The sequence below is a fragment of the Myxine glutinosa genome, chromosome 8, assembly GCF_964187855.1.
Source record: "Myxine glutinosa chromosome 8, kmMyxGlut1.1, whole genome shotgun sequence".
NCBI classification, from domain to species: Eukaryota; Metazoa; Chordata; class Myxini; order Myxiniformes; family Myxinidae; genus Myxine; species Myxine glutinosa.
The window spans coordinates 76,483,342-76,499,919 of record NC_136268.1 but is presented as its reverse complement, the minus strand read 5'-3'; the positions used below and the strand labels follow the sequence as shown (position 1 = coordinate 76,499,919).

General features: G+C 45.3%; 1 long non-coding RNA gene across 1 annotated transcript in view; it reads left to right on the top strand.

The window, feature by feature from the left end:
* LOC137432602 (uncharacterized) overlaps positions 1 to 8,107 on the top strand; it is a 28,256-nt gene extending 20,149 nt beyond the window's left edge. Inside the window, exons 2-3 of the long non-coding RNA XR_010985530.2 lie at positions 6,901 to 6,961; positions 7,083 to 8,107. This is a non-coding gene — a long non-coding RNA (uncharacterized LOC137432602). The remainder of the gene's footprint in view (positions 1 to 6,900; positions 6,962 to 7,082) is intronic.
* The last annotated feature ends 8,471 nt before the right edge of the window (positions 8,108 to 16,578 follow it).

Below are 16,578 nucleotides of genomic sequence, written 5' to 3'. Positions count from 1 at the left end.
TGAGCAGTCACACATTCGCTCTCTCTCTATTGTGCCAAGTTTGTGACAGGCAGTCGCATATTCGCTCTCCCTGTTCCGGGCGTTTGTAAAGGAGGACGCATCCTTCTCTCTCTCTCTCTCTCTCTGGGTGTTGGCTCGTGACAGCTGCGTTTCGTGTCGTGCGCACCTGGGAAGTTTGGGACTGTCAGAGCTCGGTGCAGCTGAGCGAGAAAGACCTCGGGAGGACCTCTGGCCTGTTCGCTTTGCGTCGGCGGCTGGCGGTGAATGCGACTTTGGGCCAACGCATGTCTTCCTGCGCAGGGACGTGGAACCGTCGACGCCACCAAAACCATTGTTGAGACCGGAGCTGAGTGCCACACTACATTTTTTACTTGTGTTTATTTTCCCCTTGTGTTGTATCGGAGTCCGTGTAGAGGTGCCTCAATAAAGAAATTATATTTTACCACACATTCTTTGTTCCCTGGCATTATTTTCATTAAACCCATTATTTGTACATTTTCAATTTCTTGTCTGTCTTGTTTATTTGTCATGGGTTCGAGGACGCCCAGTGACATCCGTTCAGGTAAGCCTTCTTACACTCCACCCCGCCCGTGTAAAAGGAACTGCCATAGTTTGGGTATATACCTCGGAGGTAAAGCGCAGTCGGCCATCCCGTCACCCTGAGGTCTTCACGACAGGGTAGACACACGACAATGTTTGTTTTTTTTTTTTTTTTTTTTTTGTATACAAGATCGAGGCTCGTGAAAGAGCGAACATTAATCACACAGAAAGACAAACAGACACACAAAACAAATAACATCGGGAGCGGTAGACAAGATGGGGAGAGAGGGGGAAGGACACAAACACAACATTTGAGAGCAGGGACCGAGAGACATGGAGACATCAAGAGAACTGTGGGAGGGAGAGGGCTTTGGGGGAGAGGCATGGGAAGGGGGGGGGGTGGGAGAGGTATAAAACATATGGACACTGCCAAGACTTCCAGGAAAGAAGTTGGAATTTCAAACAAGGTGGATCTGGGGTGAATTAGTGGGGGTAGAAAAGATCAAGGTTTTGGATGGGGGAAGATAAGAGATGGTGGTGAACAGCTGTTTTGAAGACCTGGAGGGAGGAGTGTGATTGAAGTGAGTGTGGGAGTTTGTTCCAGAGGCGGGAGAAAAGAGGAATGAAAGAGTGAAGGTGAGCAGAGAGCCGAGATTTCGGCAGTTTAACTATCAGAGGGTGGCTGGCAGATCTTGTGCGACCTGTAGGAATATTTGGGGGACAGAGCACAGAGAGAGCTGGGGGAGCAAGGCCGGAGAGGAGTCGGTAGAAGACAGAAAGACCACCTACCTGCCTGCGGTGAGTGAGTGAAAGGCCCTCAGAGATAGCTTCATCGCGGGAGATTCCAATGATTCTGAAAGCTTTGGATTCAACAGCGTGAAGCCGAGCCAGGTGTGAGGCAGGAGCACCAGCCCATAGGGGAGAACAGTATTCCATTGAGCTGCGGATGAAAGCCTTGTATGTGGTGAGGAGCTCAGGTGTGCCTAGGAAGGACTTCACGACGGAGGATGCCCAGTCGGCGACTGGCTTTGGAGGCCAGCTTGGAAATGTGGTTTTCCCAAGAAAGATCATGGCAGATGGTGAGACCCAAAAGCTTGAGCGACAGAACTTCTTGGAGAGGATTGTTGAGAAAGTAGATGGGAGGGTTGTCCAGTCGATCTTTTCGGAGAGACATAGTAAGAGTGTGAGATTTGTCAGGATTGAAAGACATGTTCCACATGTTTGACCAGTCTGTGATTTTGTCCAGGTCTTCAGAGAGTGAGGAGGCTGCAGACTGCCGATCTGAGGGAAGAGGAATGGAGCGGCAGAGAGTGGAGTCATCAGCAAAGAGATACAGAGGATTTTCAAGAGAGTCAGAGAGATCATTGATGAAGACCAGAAAAAGCACAGGGCCCAGAACACTACAGTTGGGAACTCCAGCCTGAACGGGAAGGGGAGATGAGAGAAATCCATTCAGGGCCACACGTTGACTACAACCAGAGAGGAAGTCCGCAAGCCATGCATGGAGATTTCCATGGATACCATAGGAGGAGAGTTTGGTGAGCAGAGCTGGGTGCCAGACCGTATCAAAGGCACGTGATATGTCAACGGAGACAGCTCTGATTTCCTGTTTGGCATTGAGGACCTCCATCCATTGTTGAGACAGCAGAAGCAGCATGTCCAGAGTAGAGTGACCTGGTCTGAAACCAAATTGATGATCAGAGATCAAGCCATTGGAGAAGAGGAAAGATTTCATATCCGAAGCAATGATGGATTCCATGACTTTGCTGATAATTGGGAGCAGGCTGATTGGTCTGTAGTTGCAAGGATCTGTTTTTGCACCTTTTTTGTGTAAAGCGGTAATGTTTGCTGATTTCCAGGATGCTGGCAGATGACCTTGAGCAAAGGATAGGGTGAAAAGAACAGAGAGAGGGTGAGATAGAGCGGCAGAGCAGGATTTTAGGACCCGTGGGCTGATGCCATCTGGTCCAGTTGCAGAATCAGAGTCGAGGTTTGACAAAAACTCCTCCACCTTGTCAGGAGAGAAGGTCACAGAGTCCAGGAGCAGTTTGGTTCGACTGGGAAAGGTGGGAACAGAGAGAGATGGGTTTGGGACTAAGGATTTTGAGGCAAACACAGAGTTGAGGCATTCGGCTTTGGTACGTGCGATGTCAACTGTGTGGCCATTTGAGGTAAGGGAGGGGATGGAGGGGGAACAAACACCAGAAACGGATTTGACCAGACGCCACCAGGATTTGGAGGAAGGAGACAGGTTTGAGAGTTCATTCTTGAGTGAGGAGAGATAGTGCTTCCTGGCACTCCTGAGGGTAGACACACACTTGTTCCGAGCTTGGTGGAAGGAACTGAGATTTCCTTCAGTTGGATTAGCCTTCCAAGAGGCAAAGGCAAGTTGTTTCAGGGCAACTGCCTCACCACAAGATTCAGTGTACCATGGACGGGAGGAAGGGTAAGACAACTGAAGGCGAGATGGGATAAATCTGTGCATGAGAGAGATCAGTTTGCTTTGGAAGAATTCCCAGGAAGAATTGATGTCAGAGGCAGTGGAGATGGGAGACCAATCCAGACGATTGATGGCTGCTTGAAGACCGTCCCAGTCGGCCTGAGTGAAATGCCAGACTCGTCGACGCTGAGGAGGCTCTCTGAGAATGGCCAGAGAGATGTCCACTTTGACAAGCACATGATCAGAAGAACCGATTGGAGCAGAAGAAGAGCAGCAGACATTCGCAGGGAAGTTAGTCATAACCAAGTCTAGAAGAGAAGATACTCCATTGGCTGAGATCCGGGTCGGGAAATTGACAGATTGGGTCAATCCCAGTGAGTCACAGAAGTCCTTTGCTGAGGTGCCATGACTGGTGAGAGAGGAACCCACACCCAACCAGGTGGCATGATGACAATTGAAGTCACCACATATGAGGAAGAGAGAGTTGGGATGAGTGGATAGAAGTTGGTCCATGTTGTCAGACAGTGAAATGTAGATGGAGTCATCACTGTTTGGGGGATGGTACAGAACACATATGAACAAAAGGTGGGAGCGGAGAGGAAGCCGTAGCCAGAGGTACTCCTGGGGGTGAGGAGGAGAGAGGGCAGTGCAAGGAGAGTGAGGAAGAGAGTTTTTGATAAAGATAGCCACCCCACCACCAGGCCGAGGCTCAGGTCTATCATACCGGAGGAGGGAGTAACCAGGAAGAGATATTAAGGAATCAGAGACATCTTGAAGGAGGAAAGTCTCTGTTAAGCAGATCAAGTCTGGATTGTCAGAATAGAAGCAACCTGTATGGAGAGATCAGTCAGGTTTGAGCGAAGGCCCCGGATATTTGAGGTCCATACCGTTAATGAAGAGAGTGGGGGAGCATCGGGTACAGGACAGGGGAGGGGAGGAGTAGGGTAAGATGAAGGATGAGAGGGGGAGGTAGGGAGAGCAGTTGTTAGTGTGTCAGCGATTGCAGAAGAGTTCCAAGAAAGGGAAGGATGAGGAGGATGAAAGGTTTGAAGGTGAAGGGATGAGGCACAGAGAGGGGTTGTTTGAGGGGGGGCAGAGGAAAGAAGAAGGTTGGGGGGGTGGAGGTATGAGATAGAAGGGAGACGAAGTGGGGAGGAGGCAGCTCTGAGGAGGAGGGGGGAGGAGGGAGAATTGGAGAGGAATGGTATGGGGGGAGATTTGAATGGGAGGGGTTGGGGGGGAGTTTTGAAGGGGAGGAGTGAGGGGGGAGTTTAGGAGGGGAAGGGCAAGGGGGGAGTTCAAGAGTGGAGGGGTAGGGGGGGAGTTTAAGAGTGGCGGGGCAAGGGGGGAGTTTAGGAGTGTAGGTGCAAGGGGAGGGATTTGGATGGGAGGGGCAAGAGGGGAGTTTAGAAAGTGGATGATTAATGAAAGACGAACATTGAAAACAAATTGGGTTTGTTGTGATTTTCAAGTTAGCAATCCGGTTCAGAATGATGGAGGAGGGATGGAATGAATGTGAATTTAGACCATGTAGTGAGGGAGACGTATAAGATATTGAATTTCTTTTTTTTGAGGTGGAATGAGTTGGAGAGGAAATTGAGAAAAGCCTTTTAAATAGGAAGAAAAACAGCGTGTTGTAAAATACCACTGAGTAAAACACTGAAGGGGAAAGGTTATACATATTTAAATAATATTTAAACAGAACCGTGAACAATCTTATGTGCACAAAAATACCAACGGGGGGAGAGCCGAGAGGGACCACCACGAGTCACTTGAAGGGCAAACGGTGGATGGCAAGGAGTTAATGGGGGCGGGGCGAACAGCACACCTGGACAGAAAATACAGGATGAGTCAACAGTACACGTGGAGAAAGGGAAATAAATGTTTTTGGTTTTTTTGTTTGTTTGTTTGGTTTTTGGGGGTGGGGGGGGGGGGGAGGTGGGGATTTAGAACGTTAGACAGAGTATTATGTTCGGGGTAGAAGGGAAAAAAACTAAGAGCCAAGCAAAACACGATTAAGATAACAAACACCGACGGGGGTACAACTACAAGGCCGCACACGAGGAGCAGAACACGATTAAATAATTACAAGTTACAGGAAATTCAAACCAAAAGTAACTATAATCAAAACAATAACGCATGGACGATAAAATAACGAGTGGAAATTTGACAATCTATCTGGGGAAATGGGGGAGAAACACGTCGTCGAAGAACGAACGAACGAACGAATAAGAATGAATAAACGAATGAGAACAGAGAAGGAAATGTTTTTTTTTTGGATTTTTTTTGAGTTGTGATTTACACAAGGAAGAGGGCTATGGGGTGAAAAGATTGGGAAAACAGAGAACGAAAGTTATTGGATCACAAAAACACGGACCGCTGAGAGAAAAACAAAGCCTCAAGGTTGTACAGTGTTCACTGTACAACTACAAGGCCTCAAAACACGACCCGAATTAACACGATTTTCAATACAGGTATGAAAGATTTGCACCGAAAATCTTCGTCGGGAGACAATATATACACCATAAAATAAATAGTTATAACGAAAATACAAATGGGAACAATTACTTAACTTCGATTTCGATGGATAGCATGGAGAGCTGAGAATAAACGAACCCTCACCAGCAAGACCAGAAACGGAATGTTGATTTCCTTTTGGTCCTCTTTTTCCTTATTTTGTTACCCCTGTGCTCGCGAAGCGAAAAGCAGGGTTAGGCATTCGCTTTTGTTCGTGTGGCGTACGTACTTGTCTGCATTTTTAAAATTCATTTTCTCGGCAACCATTGGTCCGATTGACACAGACTGATGAAACGGTTTCCAAACAGCTGGTGGAGCAAGTCAATGGTTTCACCTGCAGGGTGTGGTGGGGCAGCGTCCTGAATGAACCTTGCAAGTCTGAGTTGGTTTGGAGACAGTAGTTGAGTGAGATCAGCAGTGCATCGGCATAAGACCTCGCGGTACCACTCGCCGTTGGCTGTTACCGTCTTACCATTGATGTCCTCCAACCATTATGGTCCCAGCATACCCCGTCTGACATTCAATGCACAGAAACAAGTGGAATTGGGACCTTTGAGAGACATCTCAGACACCTCTTCAGGAGGCTCAGCACCCCAGATGATTTTGTTGTGTTGTTGATAATCCCATTCAAATGGAAGTGTGCTTCATCACTGAACCACAACGCATTGATCCAATTTGGGTACCTTTCCATTCGGTCACTGAAACAATCACACATTGTTACTCATCTTGCAATGTCATTCAGCATTAGTTTATGCCTTACATATATGATGTAGGGGTAGAGCTTGAGTTCCGAAGTGAGAATGCGCCACACAGATGAGGCTGAGATCGCCAGTTCTTGGGAACGCCGACGATGGGATTTCTTTGGATTTTCGATAGCAGAATCTCACAAGATCAATGTTCCCTTGGTCCTTGGTAACACTCGGTGCGCGGCCACAGTTGCCTTCATTGTGATTCTTCACACTTCCATGTGCTTGGAAGTGCTCCACAAACTGCTCAATGCTCCCATTGGAAGGTCCATTACAGGGGTGAACATTGTAATACTGACAGTGTCGGTGGCGCACCCACACGTAGGATTTTGTCTCAAACCACAAAGCCACAATTTTCACTTTTTGTTCCACTGTGAACATCATAGTTGATGTAGGGTCCTACTGACTACATGTTAGAAATGGCATACCACCACCACCATAACCTGCAAGAGAGAAGGTTATAGCATTAGAAACGACAAAAAATCAGCCTGCTCAAATAGTCCACTTTTTTGAAACACCCTGTATACACTACACACATACGCTACACACATACAGACAATTGCCTTATTTCTTTTAGTTTGATTGTAGAAAAAAATGTTTTGCTTTTGTCTCATTGGTGCATTGAGTTCTGAATCTCCCAACCATGTTTTTTCATAGAATGCGATTAACCTGCAGGACAAGGCGCCATGAGTCAAACTCGACACCCTCTGAACTCCAGGTAATTTTTTTACCCACACCATGTCAAGCTTTTGATCAGTGAAACGACCAACATTCACATGTATGTAATGATTTAATCTCTGTACCCTTTGCAAACATTTCTCCTGCTTTCGTTATCTTAGACTCGTTTGTCCAAGCACGAATCGGATTACGCACCGCAGTCGAAGTTTCACTGGTGGTGATATGGAGAAAACTTATTGGACACAAGGTGAAGTCTGCAGAAAACTGTTTCATCCAATTGCCAACATACTGAGATGTCACAATTTCTCAACGAGAGTGGAATCATCTTTGGTTTGCCTAATCCGATGTATATTCCCGACAGAGCATAAATCTGACTACAAATTGTCTTCCTGCTAATTCACTGTCATGATAGAAATGCTGAAATTAAGAAGGAATGTTTAGCTTGCTGTCCTATCCTGTTTGCTCTTGCTAAAGTACATTAAATATCCAATGATATCACTTTAAAAGAGTATGCCATTGTGTTATGGAAATATGTGGAGGTTTTCAGCAGTCCACGGACTGACACCGTTGAATTTTTAAAAGAGCTCATATTATTTACGTGTTTTAAACCTGTCAATTCTGAAGTATCTTACTATAATTCACCAAATGTCCGTCCGTTCGTTCGAAGGTATCGCAAAAACGGCTCAACCGATCGCAACAATATTTTGGGTGGGTATTCCTGGGACCCCTGGGAATAAAATAGGCTGTATTGTTTTTACAAGTTTTCCAAGTTTTCGAATTTTCCAATTTTTCCAAACACGATGGAATAATATTTACCGATATGAACAGTGATGTGGCTTTTGTTGAAATTCTACAAATACTGTTTATTCTACGTACCAGGAGAGAGTAGATAGACTCCTCACGAACTCTTCCTATATAAATGTGCGGCTCCGAAGTAACATGACAGCGTGTGCAAAGAAACTGAGAAACAGGTGTAGCGGCCGCTTCCGTGTTACAGATTCGGCGCGCACTCTTCACACATAAACGTGCGACTGAGAAAGACGTGTAGCGGCCGCTTCAGTTTTGCAGAATTCAACCTTTTTTCAAAATGAGCGCCATGTACTGTTTAGATTTTGTTGATTTGCATGTGATATGATTCAACGGATGTTTATATGAATCGTTTAAAATAAAAAAAGCCTTCAATTTCTGATATTTTGCCTTTTCATTTGGGCTTCCCAATTGAAGCCCCGCCCATAGGGCAGGTACTGTTGCTAGTTGCTTCAATAACATTTCGTTATTTTATTTTTGACCATCTCTAATCAGCAAAGTTGTGTGAAATAGCTGTATTCCAAAACCTGCTGCTGTTACTGTCTTTTCAGAGTTTGCCTCGAGTTCTTCTCAAACCTCTGGTCTTCAAAATGAAGGAAAATTATCCCGAGGCACTACTAGACGATTATCGGGCATACCTCAGCTCCAGGGACCAAAGGGCCGCTTAAGCTGTAATGGCGACAGGAGAATAAAGGGCACATACTCCATGCTGGAGTTAAACTCCTCTTCTTTGACTGTTCTTCAGGAGGAGGATCCTTCTCCAGGGCCCCAGACCCGGAAGGGTGCAGCACAAAGAACTGCAACTAGAGACGGCATTTCCAGACCTCAGACGTGTAACTTGGAAGGACAAAGGAAGAAATTAAATAGATCAGAACAGACATTAATCTTTCCAGTGTCACAGAAACATGGTCACAAGGGGTTTTCCAAATCGAAATTGCCTCAGAAAGGGATGTCCCCAGGAAGGAAGCTTGGGAGCGATGCCTCGAGCAAGATTAAGATTGAAAATCCTGGTAGCCCTAAAATTGAAGGCTCAAAAGGGCTTGGCCCTCAACATCACAGCAGATTGTTGAAGAACAATCAGAAGAAAGTTAGTAAAACTACCTGTCAAGTGCCTTTCAATGTATTGCCAAACCGTCCTGCGTCCACTGCAATAACCAAGTTAGGTAGAGGGACAGACAAAGAGAGTCAGATGCAATCCAGAACTAAGCAATACCTGGATAAAGCTCAAAGCCTTTCAGAATTCTCTTTTGGTACCTCATCAAGTGAAACCAGGATGCCAAGGTCTAGCAACCTCGTCTACACCGACAGCAGGACGGGAGGCCTGAATTTTACCTCTGCAAATGTACGTTGTAATATATTTTGTCTGAGGACTCACTTATGTACAGCAGAACGTTTCCAGTTTTTATATGTACAAAATATTGTGGAATGTGCAGCGTATCACAGTTTGAGCCATGTGTGTGCAGCAAAAAAGGATCTGCAGTGCAGGTTCGGCAGAAATATATGCTAAAGAGTTGAACGAAGACATTGGTCTGGAAGACGAGCTTCTAACTTCACAACTGTCCCCAGTCCGGTTGCCTTGTCTTCAGACATCAGTCGTTCATCCCATTACGGCCACTGTGGCTCCATTTCACTACCGGTGGGCAAGCATCATCGACATCTCGTCATGATAACTTTTATAAACCTTACAGTTGATGTTTCAGTTGAATGACCCGACGGTAGATTGTTTATGGATATACTTCGAGTGGTAAGAACGTTGTGATTCATTTATTACTGTTCTTCATACTCCCTAATGCAACATCCATTGCAGGAAACATAATGAAAGAACAGGGATGAGTTAAACCACCGCATTTACTGAGGCTAATAAAATTGTAAATAACTTAATTCCTCTTTAAAAAATTTTTTTTTTATTTTTGAGTCATGGAGAAGATCCATGGAGGAGCTAAAACACAAAACACATCAGGACATAACAGAACAAAATAAGAGTAGAAAGAGAGAAAGTGCACTAATGGCAGGTTTGAGGGACAAAATAGAGTGAGACTTGAATAAATAAAGGACATGAGGAAAAATGAGAGCAAGGTGAACAATATGGATAGAGCCACAAACTCTCAAAGTGGAAGGAAGAACTGGAACCCGGAAAGAGGGGGGCTTGCATAGGGTTAATAATGGAAGAAAAGACCATTGTTATGGTTTGGGGGTAGTGGGGGGAGTGGGGTGACCTGAGATGGTGGTATACAGCTGTCTTGAACCTCTGGAAGAAAAAATGGGATTGAGATGACTGAGCAAGTTGATTCCACAGGCAGAAGACAAAAGAGTGGAGCTGAGCAGTGAGTCTGGATTATAGGAGTTTCCATAGGGGGGGTCACTGCCAGATTGCATACCTCCTGCAGAAATATTGGATGGATAGAGCATGGTGAGGGCAGAGGGTGCAAGACCAGAAAGGAGGTGGTAGAAGAAAGAGAGACCACAAATCTGTCTGCGATATGAAAGAGATAGGCCCAGAGACTCGGCTGCATTGCAGAAATACACATGATTTTGAAGGCCTTAGTTTCCACAGCATCATGCTGACCAAGGTGTAAGACAGGGCCAGTAGCCCATAGGAGAGAGACCAGTACTCCATGAAGCTGTGGATGAAAGCATTTGAAGTAAGTAGATACATGTTCAGATGTGTCAAAGAAAGACCACAATGGAGGATGCCGAGTCGGTGCCTGGATTTGCAGGCCAGCTCAGATGTGTGTTTTGCCCAAGAAAGATCATGGTTGACGGTGAGGTCCAAAGCTTTCAGTGACTGAACTTCTCCAAGAGGATTGTTATCGAAGATGGATGGGAGGGTTTGCCAGATATCTTTCTGGAGAGAGAGAGTGTGAGATTTGTTAGGATGCAATGACATATTCAATCAAGGTCTACAAAGAGGGAAGAAGTTCCTGCCAGTCTTTCTGAAGGATGAGTGATGTTACAGCAGAGGGTGAAGCCGTAAGAAAAGAGATAAAGATTATTTTCCAGAGAGTTAGAGAGATCACTGATGAAGATTAGGACACTGCCATAGGTGTACTCCAGTCTTGACAGGGAAAGGAGATGAGAAGATCTGGTTAAGAGCTGCGTTGGCTACGACAGCAGAGGAAATAATTGGTAAGCCATGTGTGGAGGTGGCCTTGGATGCTACGGGCAGCGAGTTTGGAGAGCAAGGTGGAATGCCAGACTATCAAATGCTTGAGATACAGTGCATTCAGAAAGTATTCAGACCCCTTCACTTTTTTCACATTTTGTTATGTTGCAGCCTTATGCTGAAATCGTTTAAATTCATTTTTTCCCTCATCAATCTACACTCAATACCCCATAATGACAAAGAGAAAACAGGACTTTAGAAAGTTTTGCAAGTTTATTAAAAAGAAAAAACTGAAATATCACATTGACATAAGTATTCATACCCTTTGCTATGACACTTGAAATTTAGCTCAGGTGCCTCCCATTTCTCTTGATCATCTTTGAGATGTTTCTACACCTTGATTGGAGTCCTCCTGTGGTAAATTCAATTGATTGGACATGATTTGGAAAGGCACACACCTGTCTATGTAAGGTCTCACAGCTGACAATGCATAACAGAGCAAAAACCAAGCCATGAGGTCGAAGGAACTGCCTGCAGAGCTCAGAGACAGGATTGTGTCGAGGCACAGATCTGGGGAAGCCTATAAAAAAAACTCAGCTGCATTGAAGGTTCCCAAGAGCACAGTGGCCTCCATAATTCTTAGATGGAAGTAGTTTGGAACAACCAGGACTCTTCCTAGAGCTGGCCGCCTGGCCAAACTGAGCAATCGGGGGGAGAAGGGCCTTGGTAAGAGAGGTGACCAAGAACCCGATGGTCACTGTGGCTGAGCTCCAGAGATCCTGTGTGGAGATGGGAGAAACTTCCAGAAGGACAACCATCACTGCAACACTCCACCGATCTGGGCTTTATGGCAGAGTTGCCAGACGGAAGCCTCTCCTCAGTGAAAGACACATGAAAGCCGCTTGGAGTTTGCAAAAAAGCACCTAAAGGACTCTCAGACTGTGAAAAACAAGATTCTGTGGTCTGATGAAACGAAGATTGAACTGTTTGACTTCCGTCTTTGTTTGGTTTTGTAAAACAATGATGTTGGCTGATATCCAAACAGCTGAGAGAGGCAGGGTGTGGGTAAGCTAGGAAGCTGGTGGAGGGTAGGGGGAGCTTGGGGGTGGGTGGGGCAAGAAGGAAACTAGGAGGGGGTGAGTGGGATGATGGTTGCCAGGGAAGATGGGTGGTACGAGGGGGAAGGTGAGAGTGTTCAGGGTGAGGTTGGAGATAAGAGGGGGAGGGGGGGGGGTGAGAGGGAGAAGATGTGGAGGGAGTTTTGTTATTTACCATGTGCAGCATGTTTTGCTGTCTCCACTGGTCTGTGTGTAGTTGTCATGGTCATGGTCATGACAAGTGTAGTTGAGATTTAACCTTTATCCACATGACACATTATAGACGACTAAACCAACACCCCTCACTGACTTTGCTAGTGGGGATGGTAACTGTGAGACACAGCCAACGGACCAAAAACAACACCTGGAAAATGGCAGATGAGCTCCCATAGGGAGCCAACGGACATCCAGTAATGAGATTGTGTCTCCTAAAAAACACCTATCCAGTTTGGACCGGTTTGAGCCATACCATAAAAAACTTTTAAAATGGTACGTGCTGCTTCTTTGCTTGAAATGGATGGAGCATGGACAATCTCCTTCGGTTAGCATCCATGGAGAGGAGGAAATTCCACTTGAGGAAATGCCCCGCTGAGTACGGCTGAGAAAAGCGGCGCCATTGTTATGACGTCGCCGGTCGGTACCCAGAGCATTCCAAAAGTGATGGTAGTGACGGCACTTCCCCCAAGCTCAGTTGCTGTGTTAAGTGTTTGTCTCGTCAGTGTGTCTGTATGTGTGTGTGTTTGCACAAAACCACACACACACACACACACACACACACACACACACACACACACACACACACTAGGTATTTATAGCAATACAATTCAAAGACAGATTCTGTCACTAAATGTTTTATAACACAATGTACCTAGAATAGGACTATTTTATTGTTTCTGAAGGTGTTTTAACTACAGGAAACAAAGGGCAAGTGCAGCCTATTGTTTTGAACTTTTATAATATATTTTTGGCCTTTAAAGTTCACAAAAAGCTACAATTGTTTAAAAACATAAATGCTGTTGATGATGTGATGCTTTGGCTGGAAGCTGCTTAAAAAGCAGAAGCATGTCGGTGCCTTCAAGCGCAGTGTGTAAGTGTATGTGTGGTAAGATGCCAAGTTTGGTTTAATTTGAGCCAGTAACTACTGAGATATAGCAACATCAATGACCACAAATCTCAGGAAACACAATAAATAGTTGAATTACTGAAAAAGTGGCATTTCGACATAGCTCTCAATAAGGCGTTAAATAACATACACCAAAAGGTATTTCAATGTTAACTTCTTTTTCTTTCTTTTTTCAATCAAGGGGAACATCAAGGAACACAATTATGCTGGTCAGGTTGGGTAATAGTTATGGGGATGGGGTGGGGAGATGCACAGTAGCCAACTTGGCTTTTAGTTAATTCTGAGTTGATTCTTTAGTGTTGAAGTGCAGCATTTTCAGAGCTTTTTGTACATTTTGATGCTCTGAAGCTGAATTTGATGATGCATGATACAGAGCAGAAGTGGAGCAGAGGAAAGATGATGATCTGCATGCAGCAACTTGGAGGTCGCCATTCTCATTCAGACCTTCTATGCACAATGGAGACATATTGAGTGGTAGGTTATGCTATTTTTCATCTGTTTTCCACCTGTTTTTTCAACTTGTTCCACTTCCGGTTCCTCCGACAAAGAAGCGTCCTTTGAGCTCTCCACGTCATCAAAGTTTAAGTATTTTCCCATTTGTGTCTTTGTCAAATTTACACTCGTTATTTTATCGTATATGTGTTACTGTGTGTTTATAGTTAGTCTTGCTTTGTAATTCGTGCAAACTTGTGTGTAATTAATCGTTCTCTGTTCACACCGCGTGCGTCGCCTGGTCCCTTGAGGCTTCCCTTCCCCCATCGGTGTTTTGTGAATATAAGTTCTTTCCTTTGCAGTATTGCTTGTTTCTTAGATTTTCTTTTCTCCACCTAACTCCCCCGAACATCTTACCCTTTGTCTAACGTTTTAAATAAAAAATGTTATTCATTCATTTATTATTTCCTTCTCTCCTCATGGGCCCCGCCGATGTGTGCTGTTGTCTCACCCCGCCCACGTGTGCTGTTGTCTTGCCCCGCCCCCTTTATCTGCTTTTCTTCCACCTCTTCCTCCAATCTCCAGCCGATACTCACCTTTCCAATTCTAATTTCCACCATACTTATTCAACCCTTTCTCCTTCTTTCTCAAATCCACGCCCTCACTTCAGGGAATTTTCCCAGATTGTTTTTCACGGTTTTGTTTAAATATTATTTAAATATGTTTAAACTTTCCCCTGCAGTGTTTTATTCAGTGGTTTATAACACCACGCTGTTTTTCTTCCTACTTAAAAGGCGTTTTTCAATTTCCTCTTCAATTCATTCCATTTCAAAAAATAATTCAATCTCTTACAGTTCTTCCTTTCTGGATTCTTTAAACTCATTTTCATTCCACCCCTCCTGTAATGTTCTCAAACGAATCTCTGACTTGAAAATCACAATAAACCCAGTTTGTAATAAATGTTCGTTTTTCATTCTTCGTCCACTTTCTAAACTCCCCCCTCGCCGCTCCCCTCCTAAACTCCCTCTCACTCCTCCCCTCTAAAACTCCCCCTCACTCCTCCCTTTCACTTCTCCACGCTAACCCCTCCTCTTCTAATCTTCCCCCCTACCATCTTTCTCCAAATCTCACCCCTCCCCCTCCTCCTCAAAGCTGCCTCCACCTCACTTCCTCACACTTCTATCTCATACCTCCACCTCCTCCAACCTTCTACTTTGCTCTGCCCCCCTCAAACAACCCCTGACTGTGCCACATACCATCACCATCAAACCTTTTGTCCTCCTCATCCTTCCCTTTCTCCTAACTCTTCTGCAATCTCTGACACACTATCCACTGCTCTCCCTACCTCCCCCTCTCACCCCTCATCTTACCCTACCCCTCCCATGTCCTGTGCCCAATGCTCCCCCTCCCTCTTTCTTAACGGTATGTACCTCAAACATCCGGGGTCTTCGCTCAAACCCGATTTATCTCTCCATACAGATTGCTTCTGACAAACCAAACGTAATCTTCTTAACAGAAACTGTTCTCCTTGAAGATGTCTCTGATTCCTTAATATCTCTCCCTGGTTACTCCCTCCTCAGGTATGATAGACCTGAGCCTCGTCCTGGTGGTGGGGTTGCTATCTTTATCAAAAACTCTCTTCCTCACTCTCCTTGCACTGCCCTCTCTCCACTCCACCCCCAGGAGTACATCTGGCTACGGCTTCCCCTTCGCTCCCACCTTTTGTTCATATGTGTGTTGTACCGTCCACCAAACAGTGATGACTCCGTCTACATCTCGCTGTCTGATAATATGGACCAACTTCTATCAACTCATCCCAACTCTCTCTTCCTCATGTGTGGCGACTTCAATTGTCACCATGCCAGCTGGCTGGGTGTGGGTACCTCTCTCACCAGCCATGGCACCTCAGCAAAGGACTTCTGTGACTCACTAGGACTGACACAATCTGTCAATTTCCTAACCCAGATCTCAGTCAATGGAGTATCTTCTCTGCTATACTTGGTTATGACAAACTTCCCTGAAAATGTCTGCTGCTCTTCTTCTGCTCCAATCGGCTCAACTGATCATGTGCTTGTTAAAGTGGACATCTCTCTGACCATTCTCAGAGAGCCTCCTCAGCGTCGGCGAGTCTGGCATTTCACTCAGGCTGACTGGCACGGTCTGCAAGCAGCCATCAATCATCTGGACTGGTCTCCCATCTCTACTGCCTCTGACATCAACTCATCCTGGGAATTCTTCAAAAGTAAACTGCTGTCTCTCTCATGCACAGATTTATCCCATCTCGTCTTCAGTTGTCATACCCCTCTTCCCACACAGGGCATACTGAATTATGTGGTGAGGCAGATGCTCCAAAACAACTTGCCTTTCTTCCTGGAATGCAAATCCAAATAAAGGCAATCTCAGTGCTTTCCAAAAAGTCCACGACAAATGTGAGTCCACTCTCAGGGGAGCCAGAAAACACCATCTGTCCAACATTAAGAATGAATTTTCAAACTTGTTTCCCTCATCTAAAACCTGATGGCACCTTGTTAGGTATGTCGCTGGTGTATGCTCCCCTTCTATCCCCTTCCTCTCTTCAAATGGCCCTGCAGCTGGCTCTGCTTGTAAGAAGGCCAAATGCCTGAATTCTGTGTTTGCTTTAAAATCTTGTGTCCCCAATCCCTCATTCTCGGGAAGCCATACCCAATTGATCATACCCAATTTGATCCTGTCATACCCAATTGATCCTGAAGTCTGTCTTTTTCACGTGAGAACGTGGAAATGGTTCTTTCATCTCTCAACTCTGACTCTGAACCTGGACTGGACAGAATCAACTCATGTGTCCTAAAAACCTGCGCTGCTGATCTTGCACATCCTCTCTCTGCTCTTTTTACCCTGTCATTTGTATTAGGTCATCTTCCATCTCCTAGGAAATCCACCATCATCACTGCATTACATAAGAGGGGAGCAAACACCGATCCCCTTAACTGTAGGCCAATCTGCTATCGTCTTACATCCAATCATGTGAGCCTGGTGTTGGCTTAACGTTTGAATTGCGGTCTTAGGATCCTAGGATCCTGAGTTTGAATCCCGGTCGATCGTTGAATTAACATCAG